The sequence below is a fragment of the Bos mutus genome, chromosome 25 (genome assembly GCF_027580195.1).
Source record: "Bos mutus isolate GX-2022 chromosome 25, NWIPB_WYAK_1.1, whole genome shotgun sequence".
Lineage (NCBI taxonomy): Eukaryota > Metazoa > Chordata > Mammalia > Artiodactyla > Bovidae > Bos > Bos mutus.
In genome coordinates, this window is record NC_091641.1 from 16,229,156 (window position 1) to 16,251,607 (window position 22,452).

The window sequence follows — 22,452 nt, forward strand, 5'->3', positions numbered from 1 at the left end:
TTGTCACAGCATTTTTCAAGAGGACCCCCAAATCAATATTTGTATGTGACACTGCATGTTTGTTTAACATTGGCAACAAACAGGAGAAAAACACTGTTTGGATCAACAAAATGTGTCGAGAAGTTGTGTTTGACAACATGTGCTGTACAATATGCTGGGCTCTGGGGTAGGCAAAGCCGATGCTGCGGGGAGTTGGGGACAGACCTGGTCCTGTCTCCTGGAGCTCGGAGTCTCGAGGTGGAGATACACTCTCACAGCCACCAACCATCGCCCAGCCCAGCTCTGCTCTCCGTTCTGTGCCAGCCCAGGTCAGAGCAAAAGGGGAGGGTGGAGACAGAGAACTGCCCGTGAGCCATCCTGCAGTGGGGCTTTTCAGGTTGGGGGAACAACACACGGTGGAAGGAAGGAGCTGGGGGACAGAGATGAGCCAGAAGTAGAGGATGGAGAGTGAGGAATGAACAGGAGGTGATGCTTGGGAGGTGGTTTCAGGTCACACTGCAAAGGGCTCTGATGGCGCTCATTCCAGACTCAATGGGGAGCCATCGCAGGTGAGCCTGGCCGGGAAAGCTTACTCTCTGTCTCCCTCTGGTCTCTTGGTGGTTTTCCCTAGTCACAGTGACTCAAATCTCCACTCATTTAGCCGCCGACTCCACTCTTTGCCGGTGGGTTGTCTGACAAGGCCCTGGGCTCTTGGGAACCCGGTGAGGGAAGAGGAGCTCCTTTAGAGATGGAGAGGGCACACCTGGATACTTCTGCGGGCCCAGGTGTGAGCCACATCCACCCTGCCTGCTGCAGAGTGAGTGCCTTGCTGTCGTTCTCTCTGGGAGATGCCACATGCTTGCCCAAGGTCACCCAGTCTTCAGGGCAATCAGCTCCCCCACAGCCTGAGCTGAGGCGGGGGGCTGTCTCAATTGTCCTTGAATTTGAAGGCGGGGCCGCCAGGGGTCTGACCTGGAGCCCCCAAGCCTCTTCTCCTGCTGGCCACATCCCACCCCTTAAGTCAACACCAGTAGCACGTAGGGGTGGGGCACTTGGTACTGGGAAGCGGGGAGAAGAGGAATCTGCTACCCAGGCTCAGATGCTTCAGGTGTGGGATCAGAACTGACCAGACCCACCTCAACTGGTCCAACCAAGTACGGGCAAATTGAGAACAGCCCAGAGACGTGATGAACAGGAAAGATCAGGAAAGGGGATGAAGTGGGAAAAAGGACCTTGACTCCAGTACCTGGTACCTCACAGACACTAGCTAAAACGTTTGTTGAATGAACCAGTGAACAAAGGAACTCCTGGTGAGGCTACCTGTACCCAGAGTCGTACCTTCTTCAGCATCACTGCTCGCCTGCAGAGGGCTGAGAGAGGAGGCTGGCAGAAACCCCAGTGGCTCCATGTGTTCCCTTGCACGGTCCCGTCCCTTCTCAGGACCTCTGATCCAGAATTCCAGGATAAAACATCCCCCGGGCCTCTCATCCTCCCATGAGCTGCAGGGGCTGGGGTTCAGGACCGCACTGATGGCCGGGCGGGGATACTGCTTTGTACACCACCTGTAAAGCTGAAGCCGGAACCTAGAGTGGTTCCTTGGTTGTCCAGGACACACTGACCCCACCTGAGGTTTGGCCCTGGGTGTCCCGGAGGTCAGGAGGACAAGGGAGAGCCTTGGCTTTGCTGCCCCTGGGGCAAATGGGGACAGAAAGGTGCCCTGACCTGAAATGGCTCCTTGATCCAGACTTCCTCCCCTCCCCAGAAACCAGAGCCTCACTTTAGAAAGGGCTTGTTCCCCCTTCCTTGTCCTGCAGGGAGCACAAAGTATGGCCTGGGTGAAGATCCCCCAAGGTCCCCTGTAGTTTGGGTGGGGGGGCGTGCAATGGGATCATAGAGAAAAGAAGGGAATCCCATTCATTCTCTCAAACACACCCCTTCCTTGACTTTCACAGACAAAGACACACACCCAAAGCCCCAGCCATCACCCTAGGGCCACCCACTGCAGGCCCCCTCACCTGTGGACACCCCAAATCTTCTCTTCCCAGGAGAGGACTTCACTTGAGAACTCAGCCTGGCCTTGGGGGGAGGGGTGTATATCCTCCAAGGACCAAGGGTCCCAACAGCTCCAGGCTCGCGATTTTGGGGGTGGACTCCCCACCCTCTTCTCGCTTCTTCGCGGCCGACGGGTCTCTGCCACCACTCCCCCGCGGTCTGGGGAGCTGTGCCCGAACCCCAGGGCTAGGGTGGGGGGTGGGGGAAGGGAGAGGAGGAGGGGGCGGCTCCTCCAAGCGAGACACAAAGAGACGTCCTTCAGCCTCGGCTCCATGGCGACGCTGGGGAGGGGGCCGTGCGCACCCCATACTTCCTTCCCCACCTGCAGGGCTAGGGACCTCGGCGGCCACTCACCTGCTGCCCCTCACCTGGGCCCGGCTTACCTGAGCTGGGGCCGCGGGGACGCCGCGGCAGGGGGCCTGGGCGCCGTCTCGGTTTCCGTCGTCAGCCCGGCCCGGGGGGCTCAGGGCGCCACGATCATGGGCCGGGATGAGAAAGGGGCCGCGAGGGGCTCAGTCGCCCCGGTCCTGGAGCTTTCAGTGGGGGTCTCCGAAGCCTCTTGCTGGTGAGGGATAGCTCTTGCTGTCCTCGGGTCCCTAGATTTGGGGTTTCTGTGCGCCGGAATCGGGGGATCTAAGACCCCTGATCTAGGGGCGTTCTGAGCTGGATCTTCGTGTCTTGAGGTGTGGAGTTGTAATGGCCAGGATCTTGAGAAGGGGTCCCCACAATCCCGGACAGGGGGTCACTGCGTTCTAGGTCTTGTGGGGGCCCAGACTGAAGAGGGGGAGTCCGCGGAACCGCAGGGAGGTCGCTGTCTTCTGAATACGGAGGTAGTCTCCGTTTTCCCCGGGTGGGGAGTCGATCTCTGTTGGATCTGGGGGGCCCACTCGCTTTCCTAAAGGTCTCTGGGTCCTGGATGTGGTCGGGGGGGATCCCCGCGCTCCCCGGCTGCGGGGGCTTGCTGAGTCCTGGCCACCGGCAGGAGCTGGGAGGAAGCCCCTCAACCGCTGGGGGGCTCCGTCGCCGCCGCTACGAGCAGCCCGGCCCTGCGGTCCCGGACCCCGGCCTGGTCCGGGCTCCGGCTGCGGCTCCAGCTCGCGCTCCGCCCGGTGCTCGGGCCCCGGCCCCGGCGCCCGCCCGGGCAGCGCTCCATCGCGGCATCGCGGCTCCGCCCTCCGGCCTGCGCGCACCTGCCCGCCTAGCCCGCGGCTCCGCCCTCCGGCTCGCGCGCCACCGCCCGCCCCTTTGTCCGCCCCACTTGGCGCGCGCCCTCGCGCACGCGCACTAACCCCGGCGCGCGCTCGCCCTCCCGCCGCGCCCTCCTGCCGCGCGCCGCGGGGCGCAGATTTTCCCCGCGCGGAGGGAGTGGCGCGCGGCGCCCCCACCCCGCCTTCCGGCCGCGCTGGGTCCTAACGCCCGTGGGTTGCTGCTCTCTCCTTCATTCCCGTCTTTTCTAGGTCAGAGCCCACAAGGGGGCGAGAATGAGGTTAGAGAGGACTCGGGGGAGTCTGAGAGGGTCACCTGGTCCAGCCTCCAGGCCCCTGCGGGACCAGACTGTCTCAGACTGTCCCAGTCTGTTCTTGTGGGGCGGAGCCTGTGTCTTTTTCAAGGAGGGAAACATCTAAGCTCTGCAATCCGATATAAATTCATCAATCCGTCCATCCATCCATCCATCCATCCGAGCAGGACCTCAGAGAAACTAACTCAGGAAATCCTACTTAGGAAAGAGGTCGTAAACTGGGGCTTTCAGGGTCAAGTCAGCCCAGGTTGCGTTTTCGACCCCTATTGTAAACAGGCAGTAGCCAGTCATGAGATGCAGCTGGGATTCACAGAGTTCACCAGATAGAAGGGAGGGAAGGGGATTCCAGGCAGCAGCATGTGCAAAGGCACTACCCACTGTCTGTTTGGTAACTGGAAATTGACCTGGAAGGAAGTGGGGTGGATGAGGATGGAGATGAGATGGGAACAGCTTACCCTCCCAGGCTCTATTTTCCTTTCTTTCTCAGCCTCATCCATGCAGCCTCACCGACACTGTTTCCCCAGGAGAAAACCCCTAACACCCCCTGCACCTTTCCTATCTGTCCACCCAGCATACCCTTTCCAACCACACCTCTCTGTTCTTGTAGAAGCTTGAGTTTGTTTGTTTCTGGCTGTGCCACACAGCTTGTGGGATCTTAGTTCTCTGACCAGGGATTGAACCCTCCTAATCACTAGTCTGCCTGAGAATTCTCCATTTTTAGAAGTTTGAGAGCCATTGATTGCAAACTGACTAGGGTCAGGTGTAACAACATAGGGAATGGTGGAGATGAAGCAAACTGAAATATCATGGGCCCTGTGTGGACAGATGATTTTTCAGGCAGGGAATCCATATTCTAAAATACAATTTTGGCCATGCCACGCAACTTGTGGGATTTTAATTTCCCACCCAGGGATTGAACCCAGGCCCTAAGCAGTGGGAGTGTGGAGTCCTAACCACTAGACCACCAGGGAATTCCTCAATTGTCCAACTTTTAAACGTTTGAGACGAATTCCCCAAATTCAGAAATACTGAATGGGTCAAATGAAACATTGGTGTTTTAGTCACTAAGTCATGTCTGACTCTTTGCGATCCCGTGGACTATTGCCCACGGGGCTACTCTGTCCGTGGGATTTTCCAGGCAAGAATACTGAGTGGATTGCCATTTCCATCTCCAAGGAATCTTCCCGACCCAGGGATCGAACTCTGGGCTCCTAAATTGGCAGGTGGGTTCTTTACCACTAAGCCACCAAACATTCTTTGGGACCAAATCTGGCCCAGGGTCATCAAACCTCTGCCGGGAAGAATATTGCCTTACTTCCTACCTTGTCTCCCTCCAGCCTCTATCGAAACTTTTAAAAAAGCATCCAAGTCCATGTGATCATCAGCTCCGTAAAGTACAAAGTAGATTGGGTTAGTCTCCGACATAAAATTACCAGTAACTTCCTGTTACCTCTGAAAATACTTTCGAATTGTGATGCTGAAGAAGACGCTTGAGAGTCCCTTGGACTTGGAGAAGGTCAAACCAGTCAACCCTAAAGGAAATCAACCTCGAATAATCTTTGGAAGAACTGATGCTGAAGCTCCAATACCTAGGCAAAGAGACAGTTCATTGGAAAAGACGCTGATGCTGGGAAAGATTAAGGGCAAAAGGAGAAGGGGGCAGCAGAGGACGAGATGATTAGAGAGCGTCACAGACTCAATGGACATGAGTTTGAGCAAACTCTGGGTGATAGTGAAGGACAGGGAAGCCTGGTGTGCTTCAGTCCATGGGGTTACAAAGAGTCAGACACGACTTAGCAATTGTACAGCCACCACCTCCGAAAAAATCTAACCTTATCCTGGCATTCAAAACCCTTAGCCTTTCAGGTCTCCTACTTTTGCCTCTTCTCCATTCGGCCTTGACCTCAGCTGGTGTTCCTAGAACGTCCTAGAACCCCTCTCTTTTTTTTCTGCCTCCTCTGTCTAGAACATTTCTCTTCCTTGTACTCCAAACAGCTTTCCTCCAAGCTACCTCCTCCGTGGGGACTTCCCTGGTGGTCCAGTGGTTAGGACATCGCGCTCCCACTGCAGGGGCACTGATTCGATCCCCAGGCAGGGAACTAAGATGACCCCACATGCTGTGTGGTTGGGGGGCGTGGGGATTGAAGATGTCTCCTCTATGTCTGTCTGCTTTTCCTCTCTCCTCCCTGTCCTGCCAGTGTTTCAGATTTCATCCTAACTGTGTTCTAATCCTTTCCACTTGAGGCCTTATTGCCCAAATGAATGGAGGGGTTTGAGTTACTGCGCAGCTCGTAGAGGAAGACTATAGAGGGAGGAAGGGGGAAGGGAATATCTTCCTGAGTCTAACACCTGAGTCCCAGAACATTAGCTTTTAGAGAGTACTTCCTCTTTTTGCAGATGAGGAAACTGAGGCCTAGAGAAGGGCAGAGGTGGAACTGAAATGTTCCCAGCCATGGTTATCAAGGGTAGTGCTGTTCAAGGCCACTTTCAGCAGAAGCCTTCCCTGATTCTTCAACTGGGGATTTGATTCCTACCACTGTGATTAGTGGGCTTTCCAGGTTGCTAGTGGTGAAGAACCCACCTGCCAATGCAGGAGACGTAAGAGACATGGGTTCGATCCCTGGGTCACGAAGATCCCCTGGAGTAGGAAATGGCAACCTGCTCCAGTATTCTTGCCTGGAAAATTCTAAGGGCAGAGGAGTCTGGCAGGCTACAGTCCTTGGGGTAGCATAGAATTGGATGTGACTGAGTGCGTGTGATTACTAAGTTTGCCAAAATGCACTGTGGGTAATCAGCCTCCCCACCCTCCAGCTCTGCAGGGTTGGAAGTCCTGGTCCCCAAAGGGGGCAAACTCTTACTAGGGGACACAGCATGGGTCTCATTAAAATTTAAGCAGCTATGGTTGCTGCCAGGACACTCTGGAAACTCTGTGTTCTGGGACCAGCAGGTAAGAAGAGAAGTCACTGTTCTGGTGGTAGACACCGACCCTGATTGTTTATTAGAAGTTATTAGAAGTACCCTGGTCAATTATTAAAATTGATAATAGCACCAATAAGTCTAGCACCAATGAGGTAAAAGCAGGGCTGCTTTTACAAAGTGGGAGCAGGAAGATATACACGTGGAACCAGTGAGCCATCAGAGTGATCTATTGGTTATGATAACCAGGAGTTTGGCTTTTTAAACATTTTGTGTAATTTTTGTTTGTGGTTGTGCTGGGTTGCTGCACGTGGGCTGCTCTCTAGTTGTGGTGCACGGGCTTCTCATCGCAGTGGATTCGCTTGTTGCTGAACATGGGCTCTAGGGCCACAGGCTCAGTAGATGCAGCTGGCGGGCTCCAGAGCATGGGCTCAGTAGTTGTGGCACACGGGCTTAGTTGCCCTGCAGCATGTGGGATCTTCCCGGACCAGGGATCAAACCTGTGTCGCTGCATTGCAGTGTGGATTCTTAACCACTGGACCACCAGAGAAGCCCCTAACCTGCCTGGGCTTCCCAGGTGGCGCTGGTGGTAAAGACCGCACCTGCCAATGCAGGAGATGTAAGAGACCCAGGTTCGATCCCTCGGTTGGGAAGAACCCCTAGAGGAGGGCATGGCGACCCACTCCAACATTCTTGCCTGGAGAATCCCATGGACAGAGGAAACCTGGCGGGCTACAGTCCATAGAGTCAAACATGACAGAAGCGATTTTGCATGCAACCCAGAGTTGAGACCCTTCAGAACTAAAGGTCACACCACCAGGTAACCCACCAAGATCTTCCCAGGTGACAGCTAAGCATTCGGATAATTGAGAATGGATGGTGGTGGGGGTGGGGAAGATGAGTACCATTTATGTCCTCAAGTCAAGGGCAGCAGAGGGGAGGGGAGCTGTAGTTCGTTCCACTATTGTCCCTCTTGAAAGTTTCTGCTTGGAAAGAGAGGCTCACGGCACCCATGGAAGAGCTTTGCAGCACGAGGGGCGGGATGGGGCAGTCCTGAAAATGCACCACCCGGAGCTCTGACTTCAGGGCTGCTGACTCTGGGGGCAGCAGTCGTGGAGTCTGCAGAGTTCACACAGGAGGTGCCTTTGATCCCCTCCAGCCCATCCCAGCCGATGACTGAGTGCGGCAGGAAATCTAAAACATCTAGTTCCTGGGAGACACAGGGCTTCTCTGATGGGCGACTTGAGATCAAGGACTCTCCATTGGCTTCGTGGGAACTTTCTTAACCTTGCACTGCAGTTGAAGACTCTTCCTATCCCCCATTCCTTCCTTCTTTCCCTTTGCCAAATATCGGCTGTCTTGCAATCAATGGTTCTCCCAGCCTCCTCTGGCTCCTTCTGTATGTTCCTTCTCAAGCATTCCACCCCCAACCTCCCGTACCTTGCACATCTGACCCCATCTTGGCTCGCTTCTTGGAAGGCTGAACCACTGTAGTGTATCTGAAGAGAAGAACTAGAGCATCTGTTTGAATGCTGCAAATGTTGTTTGACATTCAGAGACAATCCACCTTGGCCCGCTCACAGTTTTGTATCCACAGCAAAGGCTGCCTTTGCGAGAGAGGGTCTTGAGGGCTGCGGTTTTCATTTATTTATTTAATTTTATTTTGGGCTGCACTGGGCCTTCATTGTTGTGCTCAGGCTTTCTTTAGTTGAGGTGAGTGGGGGCCACTCTTCGTTGCTGTGTGGGGGTATCTCATTGCAGTAGCTTCTCTTATGGAGCACAGGCTCTAGGGCGCGCAGGTTTAGTGGCTCCACAGCATGTGAGATCTTCAGGGACCAGGGATCAATCCGGTGTCCCCTGCATTGCGGGATGGATTCTTCACCACTGGACCACCAGGAAGTCTGATGGGGGTGATTTGAACACAAAGTAAAGCTTGACTGTGACCTCCATAGCGACATAGAAGAAACACTGGAAAACAGAGATCTCCATTTAGATTTCCTTGCCCGTATCCCTCTCCAGTGTTGACATGTCCTCATTCTCCTGGGCAATCACTTGCTGATCTCGCAGGGAGCCAAGTGAGGCCAGGAACTTCAGGATTTATGATGATTTATGCACTTTCCCAGTTGGCTGCATTTGATATTCATCGATGTGTCAGAAGTTCCTGTTACCATTGCGGGAAGCAGAGAAATCGAAATAGAATCCTTGTCCTGTAGTAGGAGGAGGGTCTTTGTGGCTCAGATCATAAAGAATCTGCCTGCAGTGTGGGACACGATATCATGTTTCAAACTGTATGAGTTTGGGTAGCACTACCAGCCGTACTGAAAGGGCTCCGTTGGGACACTGTCTTGGCCATAGCAATTATCTCCGTCAGTGGAACAATGATGGCCCTTGTAGTCTGTGTTCTGTGGTGCTCCTTATCTCATCTGGCCCCAGTCATGATAGGCAGAGGACATCCCTGCACTGTTGATCTGCATTATGATCGGCTTGTGCAGAGACAATCTCCTCTCCTGGATGGCTACCATCAAATCCAGGACCTTGCTTGTGGCAACTGGCTCATGCAGCATGATCAGGGACCCTGGTGGCATTGGTGGCTGAGTAGCTCAAAACTAATCAGGCTTAGGATGCTGAAGACAACGGCATTTTAGGCAAAGGTCCAAAAGCTTCTGGGGCTTCCCTGGTGACTCAGTGGTAAAGCATCGGCTGCCAATGCAGGAGACACAGATTCAATCCCTGGGTCGGGAAGATCCCCTGGAGAAGCAAATGGCAACCAGTGTTCCAGTATTCTTGCCTGGGAAGTCCCACGGAGAGAGAAGCCTGGCGGGCTACAGTCCACGGGGTCTCACAGAGTCAGACACGACTTAGCGACTGAGCATGCGCGCACCGAAGCTGCTCACAGCCAGGACTGGGAACATTCAGGGCCACTGGGAGACACAAGTCAATTTGTATCTGATAAGGAAAACCATGAATCCACCAGAACCCACGATGGATCAGAGAGAAGGCGGCAGAACAGTCCAGGACATATGGCAGCTGGAGGCCATGGATCTTTGAATCTCTCATCACCTTTTTGGAGAATATATTCCGAAGTGAGAAACATCGTGTTCAGCAACAGTCCTGACGGGCTCCACACCTCCCTGGTGGAAATACAACTCCGTGATGGAGGCCAGCGGGATGCCAAAGAAGACGGGAAGTACAGAGAGGAAAGAACCCGCTTTTTATGACATCGCAGAGCTGCTGAGTTGTACTTGGAGCTGCTTTGAAGGGAATTCTGTCCCTTGCAGCTGAAAGCATGCCAGCTGATTGGAGAAGACATCTGTGGTTGCCCTTTAGGGATGGAATCCAGGAAATGGGACTGGGGCTGGGGCAGATCATGGGAATTCGCTTTTATCTGTTATGTTTTAGTCTTTTTTTGTTCGAAACATCTGACACAAATACAATAAAATGTTACCATTGATTCTAGTTATGGATAGGCACAGGGTTACCCTTTTCTCTGTTTTCTTTTTTTTTTTTCAAAATAAAAATTACTACCTGGGAATGCTTTTAAATGGGATCTGGAAAAGAGAGGAAAGGGACTTCCCTGGGGGTCCAGTGGCTGGGACTCCGAGCTCCCAATGCTGGGGGCCTGGGTTCAATCCCTGGTCAGGAAACTAGATGCCCCATGTTGCAACTAAAGATCCCACATTCTGCAGCTAAGACCTGGTGCAGCCAAATAAATGTTTTTTTTTTTTTTTTAAAAAAAGAGAGAGAGAAGAAAAAAAGAACTTTTTCACTGGGGGATTCTGTTTTCTAAAGCCAGGTCTAAGAGCTATCTGAAATGATCTCATCTCTCGCTCTCTGAAGGCAGATGAAAGAGAGTGACAGAGGATGAGATGGTTGGACGGCATCACCAGCTCAATAGACATGAACTCGGGCACACTCCGGGAGACGGTGAGAGACAGGGAAGCCTGGTGTGCTACAGTCCCTGGGGTAGCGAAGAGTCAGAAACAGCCTGGAGACTGAATAACAACAACGTGATCTCTGAGGGTCATGGGAATGGGTAGTATCGAGTTGGCCAAGAAGTTCCTTCAGGTTACAGAAACGCTCGAATGAACATCTTGGGCAACCCAATACATTTGGCTCCCGGGCCCCCGATACCTGTCCCTACTGCTCATGGGAGATCAGGATGCTTAGGCCCCTTAGGGCTAGATGTGGCTGCTTCCCTGGAGGTTGTGACCTGAGGATCTGATAGGTCTTTGCCCCTCCCCTGTCACACTTACTGCAGGGGGACCAGGGAGCATCCTCGGAGCAGAGGCTACTCAGAGCGCATTCAATCTCTGCTCTTGCCTCAGGAACGTAGACATTCTGAAGGAAGCCAGTGCGGTCTGGTGCGCATCCCTGAGGGGGTTGGCTTTGATGATGTCCTAGTTTGGGTTTCCTAGAAACAGACCCTGAGCCAGGAATTTGAGATCAGTTTTTTGTTGTTGTTGTTGTTAGGTGATCCCAGGTAGAAGGGTAGAGAAAAGAGTCAGGGAGGCAGTGACAAGTTACCACTTCGGGCAACTAGAGGTGAACCCACTGGAGAGCTCTCAGAGATAGTGCAGAACACGCACGGACATACAGGGAACACGTATGATATCCCGGCTCGTGTCAGTCATTGGTGAGAGCTGCTGGGTGGGGGGTGCAGACTGTGCTGTGGACATGGGCAGAGCAGACTGGAACAGAGCAGGTACTCAGGAAGAGAGGCAAGGATGCGTGAGTAGAAGTGGGGAAGGGGCCTAAGGAGACCTGGGGCTCCCCAGGTGGCACAGTGGTAAAGAATCTGCCTGCCAAGCAGGAGACCTGGGTTCGATCCCTGGGTTGGGATGATCCCCTGGAGGAGGAAATGGCAACCCACTCCAGTATTCTTGCCTGGAGAATCCCATAGACAGAGGAGTCTGGTGGGCTACACTCCATGGGGTCACAAAGAGTCAGCCACGACTAAGCATGAACATGCATGCATTCCAAGGAGACACAGGCAGAGAAGGGACAATGTCTGCCACAAATAACCAGCACTTAGAACAGGGCCCTGAGGCTGGCTTGATGCCCACCTATTCCAACTGGAGTGGAATTCTGGTACCCTGTATCATCTGTCCCTCACTTTTAGCAACAGAACCTCAATTTTTCTTTGGGGACTCACATTCTTTGACATACCTTCCATACTCACTAGGGGTTCTGAAGGTGGGGCTTACCTCTTCAGCTCTAGGGCTGGGCTTGTGACCCCAGCTCCCATCAATTAGCATATGCCAGCCCCCTGGCCACAGTGATTGTTTCTGAGATGGGTCTGTGATCCACGCCAGGCTGATGTGCCAGAACTTACTATTGCACTGAAAAAGGGTGGGATGTCAGCCTGGAGTTGCTTCCACCAGGGAGAACCTCCCAGAGGAAGAAGCCAACATAGCAGAGAACAGTCAAGAGATGGAGAGTATCAGAAGCCACATACCATCATTTGAGCCCCTGGATCCAGCCATGCCTGAAGTCCCTGGACTTTTCAGTCTTGTAACCTGATAAAGTCCCTTTTGTGCTGAAGTCAGTTGGAATAGAGTCTCTGTCACTTACACCCCCAAGTGTAAACTGTGTGTAAATGGGGGTTTCTAAAGTGTTTAAGGATGCAGGTGTAAGTGAAAGGTTCTCCTCTCTGTCTGCCATAATAACTATTTGCTCAGCACCCCAGGATGTCTGAGGAGGTTCTCAGAGGGAGCTCAGTGTGTCCAGGAGCAGGAGTTTGGAATCCTGGGAGTTCCAGCTCCTGTCTCCTTAGGGTATTGTTCTTGGGGTCATGTGAGGAGCTGGGGGGAGTCACAGCTGAGCATGCAGGGTGGGAGCCTAGACTGCCACGTGGTCCACTTCCCTCTAAGCATCAGGAACCTCTGGTTCCTGCATGCATGCGTCCATTCATACATTCACACTTATTCGTGGGCACCTACTGCATAAAGGGGGCTTCCCTGATGGCTCAGGGGTAAAGAATCCACCTGCAATGTAGGAGACCCGGCTTCAGTCCCTGGGTTTGGAAGGTCTCCTGGAGAAGGGAATGGGAACCCACTCCAGTACTCTTGCCTGGAAAATACCATGGACAGAGGAACTTGGCGGGCTACAGTCTATGGGGTCGCAAAAGACTCGAACTGAGTGACTAAATAACAACAACAACTGTAAAAGGGTAGCAGGATAAAAAGGTGGGCTAAACAGACAATCCTTGCTTTCAGGAGCTTCCAGTCTAGTGGGGGGTGGGGGTGGGAATCTCTATACTAATTACACCAATAAATGTCAGATTCTGAGCTAAGCAGGTAAAGGGCCACGCAGTGTTCAGAGCCTCATCTTACTCCCTTCTGATCCTTGATGACTGCCCATCTCTCCCAAGGAGTCCGCTCAGCAGCTCAGACACACTTTTTCTCCTTCACACCTTCCGGATCTTGTACTCCTCAACCCCGGAAGTCCCACCTCAGGTCTAATCTGCATCCTACCTGCTGCCTGCTCAGCCCACTTTCTTTGCTTTGGTCCCCAGGGAGGTGAAGGCTATTGAGCATCTTTTTGTGTCACCTCACTGCTCAGGGATGAGTCTCTAGACATTTATCAAGCATCGAGGGTGTGCCAGGTGCTTGCAGAAGGCTAGACCATCCCCAGGTGGAGAAACTGGGGCATGCCCATGGCAGTCCTGCGCTAACAAGGCCAGCCTTTCCCATCCCCTGGAGTAGGAACGGGACACCCTGTCCTGTGCCCATCTTGCTACTTGTCCTCTTAACCTCTCCCAGGCCAAGGGTTTCACTAGACTGAGGGCAGGAGGAGAAAGGGGCAACAGAGGATGAAATGGTTGGATGGCACCACCGATTCAATGGCCATGAACTTGGGTAAACTCCGGGAGATGGTGAGGGACAGAGAGGCCTGGTGTGCTGCAGTCCATGGGGTCACAGAGTCGGACACGACTTGGCGACTCAACAACAACAACAGGCCAAGGGTCCCTCCCAGTTGGCAGCCCTGCTTGCAGTTCCCAGGCCCAGTCCACTGCCTGCACCCCAGAGCCTGCCTGGGGGTGGGGGGGGTCTCCCTGACCCCTGGGGATGGCCCCTTCTGCCTGTCCCCTCCCCTCCTCCAGCCCCTCCTACTTATTTAACAAACACAGATTTGGCCAGATTTGAAGCATTTTAAACATATGAACTCGTTTAAACCTCATAATATACTTACTGTGTGGGTGAGCGATCATTTTGTATCCGAGATGCAGGGAGGGGAGAGGTTGCCGAGGCTGACCCATTAGCTGGGGCTCGAATCCAGGCCGGCTCTGGAGTCCAGGCCCCTAACCACCTGGCTGCCCAGCCTCTCCAGCCCCCACCATCCCGGCCTCCTCTCACCTGATCCCACTGATCTCACCTGCATCCCTCTTCCCAGCCACCTCTCACTCTCGGTTTCCAATCCTTTGCTCCTGGGCTGCAGCCCGGGGAGAGGCACTGGGCTGGTCCTACCAGAGGGAGGGGCACTGGGTGGAGGCCTTAGTGCTGGGCCCCCACCGGTTCCCAGTCCTGAGTGGATGAGAGGATGGGCTGCGCCAGGGCCCTTGAGGAGGTGGGCAGGGTTGCAGCAGGAGGGGAGGCTGGGTGGAGCCAGGCCTGCAAGCCCTAATTAAGTCAGTTAATTAGGTGGGGAGGAGAAGCCTGTGGGAATTAATGAGCTTGGCTAATTAAGTGGATCTGGCAGAATGGCTCCAATCCTAGTGGCTCCAGAGAGATGGGGGCTTAGGCAGGACACAGGGTCGGGGGCAAAGTGCTGGGCGCCTCCCCTTTTCATCAGATCTGCAGCCTCCACTGGGCTAAGGCCACTGCCAGGGCCCGCACTGGCCATCAGGGTCTGCGGCCACCTTCTGAAGTTACGGGCCATGCATGCTACTGATGCTTGGGTTGAAGTCCCCATCAAAAACCTGGTCCCCTGTTACCCATCCCTCAGGGGTTAAAGCTCTATCCCCCCTTTGAACATTTCGGAGATGGAGGCTGAAAATGAGCCCCGACCAGGCTCCTAGCAGAGCAGCCACGACAGTCCCTGACCAGAAACCATGACTGCCACCCACACGTCCCCCAGGTTTCAGAGGGAAACCTTCCTGGTGCTCTCCCAGCTCACAGATGCGCAACTGAGGCCTAGAGGAAGGGGTGTGGTTTGTCCTCCACCCATTGCTTACAGCAGCGGCTGGCCCGGGAGCCTGGGGGCTTTCTCTTGCTGGGCACTATTTCCCTCTGATCGTGGGGCGTTGAGTAACAACAGCAACAGTGCCCATGGCTGGAGTATATACTGTTTGTGAGGTGTGTCCTTGACACAAGGGCCAGCTACAGAATGTGAGGCTTCTTGTCTAGAGAGCGGGAGAGAAGCTTTCCCTTCCCACCCAAGCCCCTCTCTCTGCCCGAAACAGTGTTCTATATTTGCTATTGAACATGATGCTGCCTTGGGCATCACGGATGCCTGGGGCCCCTTGATGCACACCTGACGTGAACCTTCCTGGTATCCAGGCCGCTGCCAGACCAAGCACATCAACCTTGACTGTGGCATGCAGGACCGTAGTTCTCCGACCAGGAATTGAACCTGTGCCCCCTGCAGTGGAAGCACAGAGTCCTAACCACTGGACCACCAGGGAAGTTTCGCATGTGCCACTGTTACTCAGACTTCACTTACACTTCAAAGGTGATATGACGAAGAATGGCAAGCTGCTGGGAATACCCTGGCAGTCCAGCGGTTAGGACTCTGTATTAACCTGAGGGCGTGGGTTCAATCCCTGGTTGGGGAACTAAGATCCCACAAGCTGCATGGCACAGACAGAAAAAGAAAAGAAAAGAAAAATTTCTACGGTACCAACCACAGAGCACTAGAGCCCAAGTTTGGGGCCCTGCGTGATACATATTGACTGAGTTCTCACAGCCACTCTGCTTACCGGGATTGTTACTGCCCTCATTTCACATATTTGTTCATTCATCCATTCAATTACCAAATATTATCAAGTGCCTCCTATGTGCCAGGCAACATTTGCAGTGAACAAAACAGAAAAATCACTGCCCTCGTCCATTGTAGAGAGGGGAGAAGACAAGAAACAGGGTATGTGAATAAAGGACCATACTTCAAGGGATTAATGGAGGGAAGACATAAAGCAGGGAGGTCTTCACAGAGAAGCCTCCTTTTGAGCAGAAACTTGAAGGAGGTGAGGGATGAAGGGAGCCATGTTGAAATGAGGGCAGGCAGGCAGGTACAAGTGGGCCAGGCAGAGGGAAGAGCCAATGCAAAGGCCCTGAGGCCAGAGTGTATGCTTGGGATGCCCAGGAACAACGAGGCTGATGGAGGCTGGGAGGAGATGAGAGGTGATGGGGAAAGTTCATCCAGGGCCTTTTGCCTTTGACTCTGAGAGCACTGGCAGTCCTTGGAGGGTTTTGAGCAGAGGAGGGAGGAGGTGGATTATAGGTTTTAACAGGCTCCCTCTGGCGGCGCAAGAAGGGAAGTGAGGAGGCTCCGGTACCCAGCGAAGTCAAACAAGATAGCAAGGGACCAGGTAGTAGGAACAGAAGTGATGAGAAGTGACAGCATCTGCTGACAGATTGGACAGTGGGGTGTGTGTGTGTGTGTGTGTGATTTGCCCTCAGCCTCTGGACCGTGAAATTCCACCAACAGCTGAGGACACCAAGCAGCTCTCTGGCCCCTGGATTCCTTGCCCCTGCAGGTCTGCTCTCATTTCTGGGACCCTACCCCTCTCCCTCTGCCTTTCTGCCTGCCTGGGGGCACTGGCTGCAACATGGACAAGGTACATGAAGCCTCTCGGGCACAGTTCTCCTTTCATGGAGTCACAGACTGAGAGTCTGTCCCCAGGGAGGGACTGTGAATGGGGTGCATGACCTGGGTTGGGGACAGTGGTGAGCTGGAGAGCCCTAGCCCATCTAAGTGGTGGCCTCCCCTCCCCTGTGGCCCATTGCTGTCACGTGGGAATGTGAACTCAGGTATTCAGAGCTTCTAATTTTCCAAGAGAAGTTAGAAACCTGGATCTGATTTGTAAAATGTTGGCAAATCATTGATAAAAAAAAGTCAGGAAGGCTAGACCCCCTCTGAGGAACTGAGTTTAAGACAAGGGGGGCTGCTTCTGTGGGTCTTCTACACACCATGACCTCCACACCAGCGGCCTCGGCCAGCCTGGGAACACAGATACATGAAGACACTTCTCCACGAGGTGTAGCCTCGTAGGTCAGCTCTTGGCTGGTCTGGGCAGGATCCTGGAAGGATGGGGGCAGTTAGGATGGAGCACCCCTTCTGAGCCCTTGGGGGGCACCAGAACAATGACATTTCTTAAGGATAATATGGTTGCCAGGCAAGGGCAACTGCTGGTCCCCTGGGTGCCTGGAGGAGCAGGAGAAGGCCTGGGATCAGAAGGACAAGACCATGGCCAGGAATGAGCCACAGGGTGAGGTCTGCTCCCAAACAAGAGAACCAGCAAGACTGAGCAGGAAAGGGAGGCACCCAGGCTTGTCCCTGCCTTACAGGCCACCCTTAACTCTGCCTCTGCTCTGGAACATTCCAGAAGTTGACCTGTTTCTCCCCCTGGATCTAGGCTGGGCAGGGCTGGGCTGAGGGGCTGCAGGAGAAGCAGAGAGAGACAGAGGCGGTGGCAGAACCTCCGGCACTGTCAGATCGGGTTAGCCATCGCCCAGTGTGGGGCAGCGCTTCACACGCCTGACCTCATTCATCCTCTGAACCATCTCAGGTCAGAGTCACAGCTGTACGGAGGACGAAACTGGGTCACAGAACGGTCGGGTAACTGGCTAAAGTCACGCAGCCTAAAAGTAGCGGGACCTGGAGTTAAACCCAGGGGTATATACCTGCAGAATCTAAGCTTGGACATAAAATCTGTCAGAAAAAGACCGAAGCATCACGGACGGACGGAACGAGCAGGGGCCGTCCCGGCAAGTGCGGGCGCGGCGCTCCCTCTAGTGGCCGACTCGCCGCAGTGCAGGACAGACGAGGGGCTCGCCAGTCGCCGGACTCGCTGTCTCCGGCTCTCTGTCTCACGCGCCTGCACGCACGCACGGGTGCGCGCGCACATTCAGTATCTAGTTCTCCAGCGGGAAGACCACAGCATCTCCACCTTCTCACCTGCCACATGCGGCCCCTACCCGGCTTCCCCTTTCCCCCTGGTCAGACTCCATCAGCGATGCCAGCCCCAGGGAGCCTTCCGGCTACTCCCCTGTGTCTCTTTCTCTCTGTCAGAACCTGGGTCTCCTTGTCCACACCCGTGGTTCTCAAACTCTGCTGCACATTCTAGTCTGACTGGGAGCTTTCAGAAGTCCTGATGCACGGCCACGCCCAGGGCAAAGGAATCAGCCTCTCACCATCACTAGACCTTCGGAGTTCAAACCTCAGATGGAGGTTGGAGATCTCAGCCTCTCGGTTCTCTGGCCTTTTCTGACACCTTTAACCCTCTCTGCTCCCTTCCACCTCTGAGGCTCACATCCCGTACCATGTAATTATCCCACACCCCACCCGCTCTGAGATTCTGTTTTGATCACCTCCCTCCGTGTTTCCCTCTCCATCCTCATCTGGTAACCACAAGCAATAGTTCTTTGACCCCATTGAGGCCACCAGTCCACGGCCCCCATCCCTTTCTCACCCATCAGCCCCCTTCTGCCATGACGGTCCACCGTGCCCTGCTTGGGCTCCGCACACCATCACCATGGCTGCTCCCTGGCACCCTCATCTCCACCCTGCTGTGCCCAGCTTTCCTGTTGGAGAACCTGCCTGGCAAAATGCCAACCATCACCTGCTTTCTGCCTGCACCGTACAAGCCAGCACTGGTCCGAGGGTCCCCCACCAAGTAGAGAGTTTCCCTTCATGGTCTTCAAGGGGCACTCGCTGCTACCCCACAACCCCAGTATGGCTGCCAGTGGCCCTTCCCCACTCTCTCTGACCAGGCCTTCTCAAATTTTAATTTGCTTGTGCCTCTCCTAGGGATCTTGGTGAGGCCTGAGCTTCTGCATGTCTAACCAGCCCCCAGGGGTGCTGAGGCTGTTGGCTCCCGCACCCTCCTCTGAGCGGCAAGGTCCTCCCGCCTTCCCCTCTTCTCAAACCATGGTTCCCATTTCACTGAGAATACAGGTGGACCAGATGCAGTTTCATTGGCTCCTTTTATCAACACTTGGAGAAGGCAATCGCACCCCACTCCAGTACTTTTGCCTAGAAAACCCCATGGATGGAGGAGCCTGGTAGGCTGCAGTCCATGGGGTCGCTAGAGTCGGACACGACTGAGCAACTTCACTTTCACTTTTCACTTTCATGCATTGGAGAAGGAAATGGTAACCCACTCCAGTGTTCTTGCCTGGAGAATCCCAGGGACGGGAAGCCTGGTGGGCTGCCATCTATGGGTTGCACAGAGTCGGACACGACTGAAGCGACTTAGCAGTAGCAGTAGCATCAAAGCACAAACCCACCCAGCCCCTCATTCCTCACTTCTTCCAGCAGCTTCAGTGGGGGTGGGGAGGCTCTTCTCCCGAGGCCAACCCCTCCTTTGGGCCCTGGATTCTTTAGGACTCCCCTCCACTACACGTCTCCATCCATTTCTATCAAGAAACATGGGCAGCTCCCACTCCCATTTCCCACTGCTTTGGGACAATTATTTCCATTCTTTTAGCTGATTATTAGTAGTTTTCATTCCTATGTTTCCTGCGTAGCATGTTTTAGGTTATGCTTTTCATCTCCACTTCCCACGCTGGAAGATGAAGATGGAGCTGTCTGACGTCCATTCCCTCCACTTCCTGTCTCCCACCCTCCGGGAACATTGCATCATAGTATTGATAAGATTGGTAGTGTTGGCGGGACTTCCTTGGTGGTCCAATGATTAAGAATCCACCTGCAAATGCAGAGGACGTGGGTTCGATTCTTGGTCCAGGAAGATCCCGCGTACCGAGGGGCAATAAAGGCCATGTGCCACAATGACTAAGCCCGTGCCCTAAAGCCTGTGTACCGCAATCAGGGAAGCCATCACAATGAGAAGCCTACAAATGGCATCTAGAGAGTAGCGCACACATGCCATGACTAGAGAAAGCCCTCGTGTGGCAACGAAGACCCAGGACAGCCAAAAATGAATAAATACATAAAATTATAAAAAAAAGATTGATAGCGCTGGGGACTTTCCTAGTGGCCCAGGGCTTAGGGCTCTGTGGTTCCACTACAGGGGCATGGGTTAGATCCCTGGTTGGGGAACTTTTCCGCACAGCCAAAAGGGGAAAAAAGATTGATAGTATTTACATAGGGTGGAAACACAACTTTCTGTGGGATACTATGATTTCTTTCCCCCTTTTTCCTTTTTATGATAGATTTTCTGTTTTAGATTTATAGAACAACTGAACACAAAGTACAGAGAGTTTTCGTGAATACCTTCCCCCCTCTGCATTTTCCCTGATTGTCAGCATTTTGCATTAGTGTGGTGAGCCTGTTACAATTGATGAACCAGTACTGATAAACTAATATTAACCACAATCCATAGTTTGCATGAGGGCTCCCTCTGTTGTACAGTCTATGGGTTTTGACAGGTGGATGGGGTCATGGACCCATCGTTCCTGTATCATACAGAATAGTCCCACTGCCCTAAAAACCCTCTGTGCTCCGCCTACTCACTGCCCCTCCCCACCAGCCCCTGGCAACCACTGATCTTTTTCTGTCTCTAGTGTAACTTTTTCAGAATGTCATAGAGTTGGAGGCTTACAGCTCATAGCCTTTCCAGACTGGCTTCTTTCTCCTTGTGGTGGTGGTTGTTTAGTGGCTAAGTCATGTCTGACTCTTTGCAACCCCATGGACTATAGCTTCTCTGTCCTTGGGATTTCCCAGGTGAGAATATTGAGTAGATTGCCATTTCCTTCTCCTGACCTTCCTGACCCAGGAATCGAACCCCCGTCTCCTGCATCGGCAGGTGGATTCTTTACCACCGAGCCACCAAGGAAGCCAATTGGCTTCTTCCACCCAGCCATATGCATTTAAGATTCTTGTATGTCTTTTTGTGGCTTCATGGCTCATTTTTATCACCGAATAATATTCCGTTGTGTGGATATATCATAGTTTGTTCATCTATTCGCCTGTTGAAGGACGTTTTAGATGCTCCCAAGTTTTCAGGCAATTATGAAAAAGAGCTGTTACAAACATCCATGTGCAGGGTTTTGTTCAGACATACGTTTTCAACTCATTTGGGTGAGTACCAAGGAATGCTATTGTTGGATCATATGGAAAGACTATGTTTAGCTTTGTAAGAAACTGCCAGACTGTCTTCCAAAGTGACTGTATCATTTTTGAGTTCTCAGAGCAATGAATGAGAGTTCCTGTTGCTCCACATCCTCACCAGCATTCACAGTTGTCAGTATTTTGGATCAGTGTGTAAATGTATCTCACTGTGGTTTTAATTTGCTATTTCCTGATGACATCTGATGTTGAGCATCTTTTATAAGCCTATTTGCTGTCTGTATATCATCTTTGATCTAGTGACCGTTCAGATCCTTTGCCCCCTTCTTTAATGGGGCTGTTCATTCCCTTTCTTCCTTTTCTTTTTCTTTCCTTCTCTCAGCTTCACTGGGTCTTCATTTCAGTGCGTGAGCTTCTCATTGCAGTGGCTTCTCTTGTTGCAGAGCACAGGCTCCAAGCTGCTTGGCCTTCAGTGGTTGCTGCACGTGGGGTCCGCAGTTGTGGTGCCCGGGCTCTAGAGCACAGGCTCAGTAGTTGTGGTGCCCGGGCTTAGTTTCTCCTTGGCATGTGGGATCTTCCTGGACCAGGGATCGAACCCATGTCTCCTGCATTGGCAGGCGGATTCACCACTGAGCCACCAGGGACTCCCTGTCCTAACTCTTTTAAAAGTTTTCCATTTCTGCTATGATTTCCTTTAGGATTGATGGAAATCAGTCAATCCTAAAGGAACGTCCATCCTAAAGGAAATCAGTCCTGAATATTCATTGGAAGGACTGATGCTGAAACTGAAACTCCAATACTTTGGCCACCTGACGTGAAGAACCAACTCATTGGAAAAGAGCTTGATGCTGGGAAAGATTGAAGGCGGGAGGATATGGGGATGACAGAGGATGAGATGATTGGATGGCATTACTGACGAGATGGACATGGGTTTGAGTAGGCCCTTGGAGTTGGTGATGGACAGAGAAGCCTGGCGTGCTGCAGTCCATGGGGTGGCAAAGAGTCGGACACGACTGAGTGACTGAACTGATCTGAACTGAACTCTGCTATGATACCCTTTTTTTTTTGAAAATTGAAGTATAGTTGATTTACAATGTTGTGTTAATTTCTGCTGTACAGCAAAGTTATTCAGTTATACATACATATATATGTATATGCTGCTGCTGCTGCTAAGTCGCTTCAGTCGTGTCTGACTCTGTGCGACCCCACAGACGGCAGCCCACCAGGCTCCCCCGTCCCTGGGATTCTCCAGGCAAGAACACTGGAGTGGGTTTCCATTTCCTTCTCCAATGCATGAAAGTGAAAAGTTAAAGTGAAGTCGCTCAGTCGTGTCCAACTCTTCGCGACCCCATGGACTGCAGCCTACCAGGCTCCTCCATCCATGGGAGTTTCCAGGCAAGAGTACTAGAGTGGGTTGCCATTGCCTTCTCTGATATATGTACATATATACATATATAATATATATTCTTTTTCATTCTGACTCACCACGGGATCTTGAAGACAGTTCCCTGTTCTGTTGAGTAGGACCTGTAGTGTATCCATTCTACGTATACTGGTTTGCATCTGCTAACCCCAAACTCCCATTGCTATAACATTCTTAAATTAGGAACTTTTTTGTTCATCCTTGGAGGTTCGTTTTCTTTCAAAATAGCATCTAGTTTTCATTTAATAGTTACAATATATGTTCCTAAATCTCTGCGTATAGTAGTAGTAGTTTTTGGGGGGCTCTCGAGGTGGCACTAGCAGTAAAGAACCGGCCTGCAATGCAGGAGACAGAAGAGACACAGGTATGATCCTTG

General features: G+C 52.8%; 1 protein-coding gene across 3 annotated transcripts in view; it reads right to left on the reverse strand.

Moving 5' to 3' along the window:
- Window positions 1-22,452, reverse strand: part of SBK1 (SH3 domain binding kinase 1) — a 53,992-nt gene that overhangs the window by 23,073 nt on the left and 8,467 nt on the right. The window contains exons 1-2 of one of the 3 annotated variants that reach the window (XM_070363083.1): window positions 2,415-21,826; window positions 1,318-1,549 (exon numbers count right to left, since the gene is read on the reverse strand). The exons of 1 other annotated variant lie outside the window; for it this stretch is intronic. The gene's annotated coding sequence lies outside the window, so the exon portion shown is untranslated. Of the gene's footprint in view, window positions 1-1,317; window positions 1,550-2,414; window positions 21,827-22,452 lie in introns of those variants that run through there. One more of the 3 variants, XM_070363080.1, reaches the window with a different exon arrangement.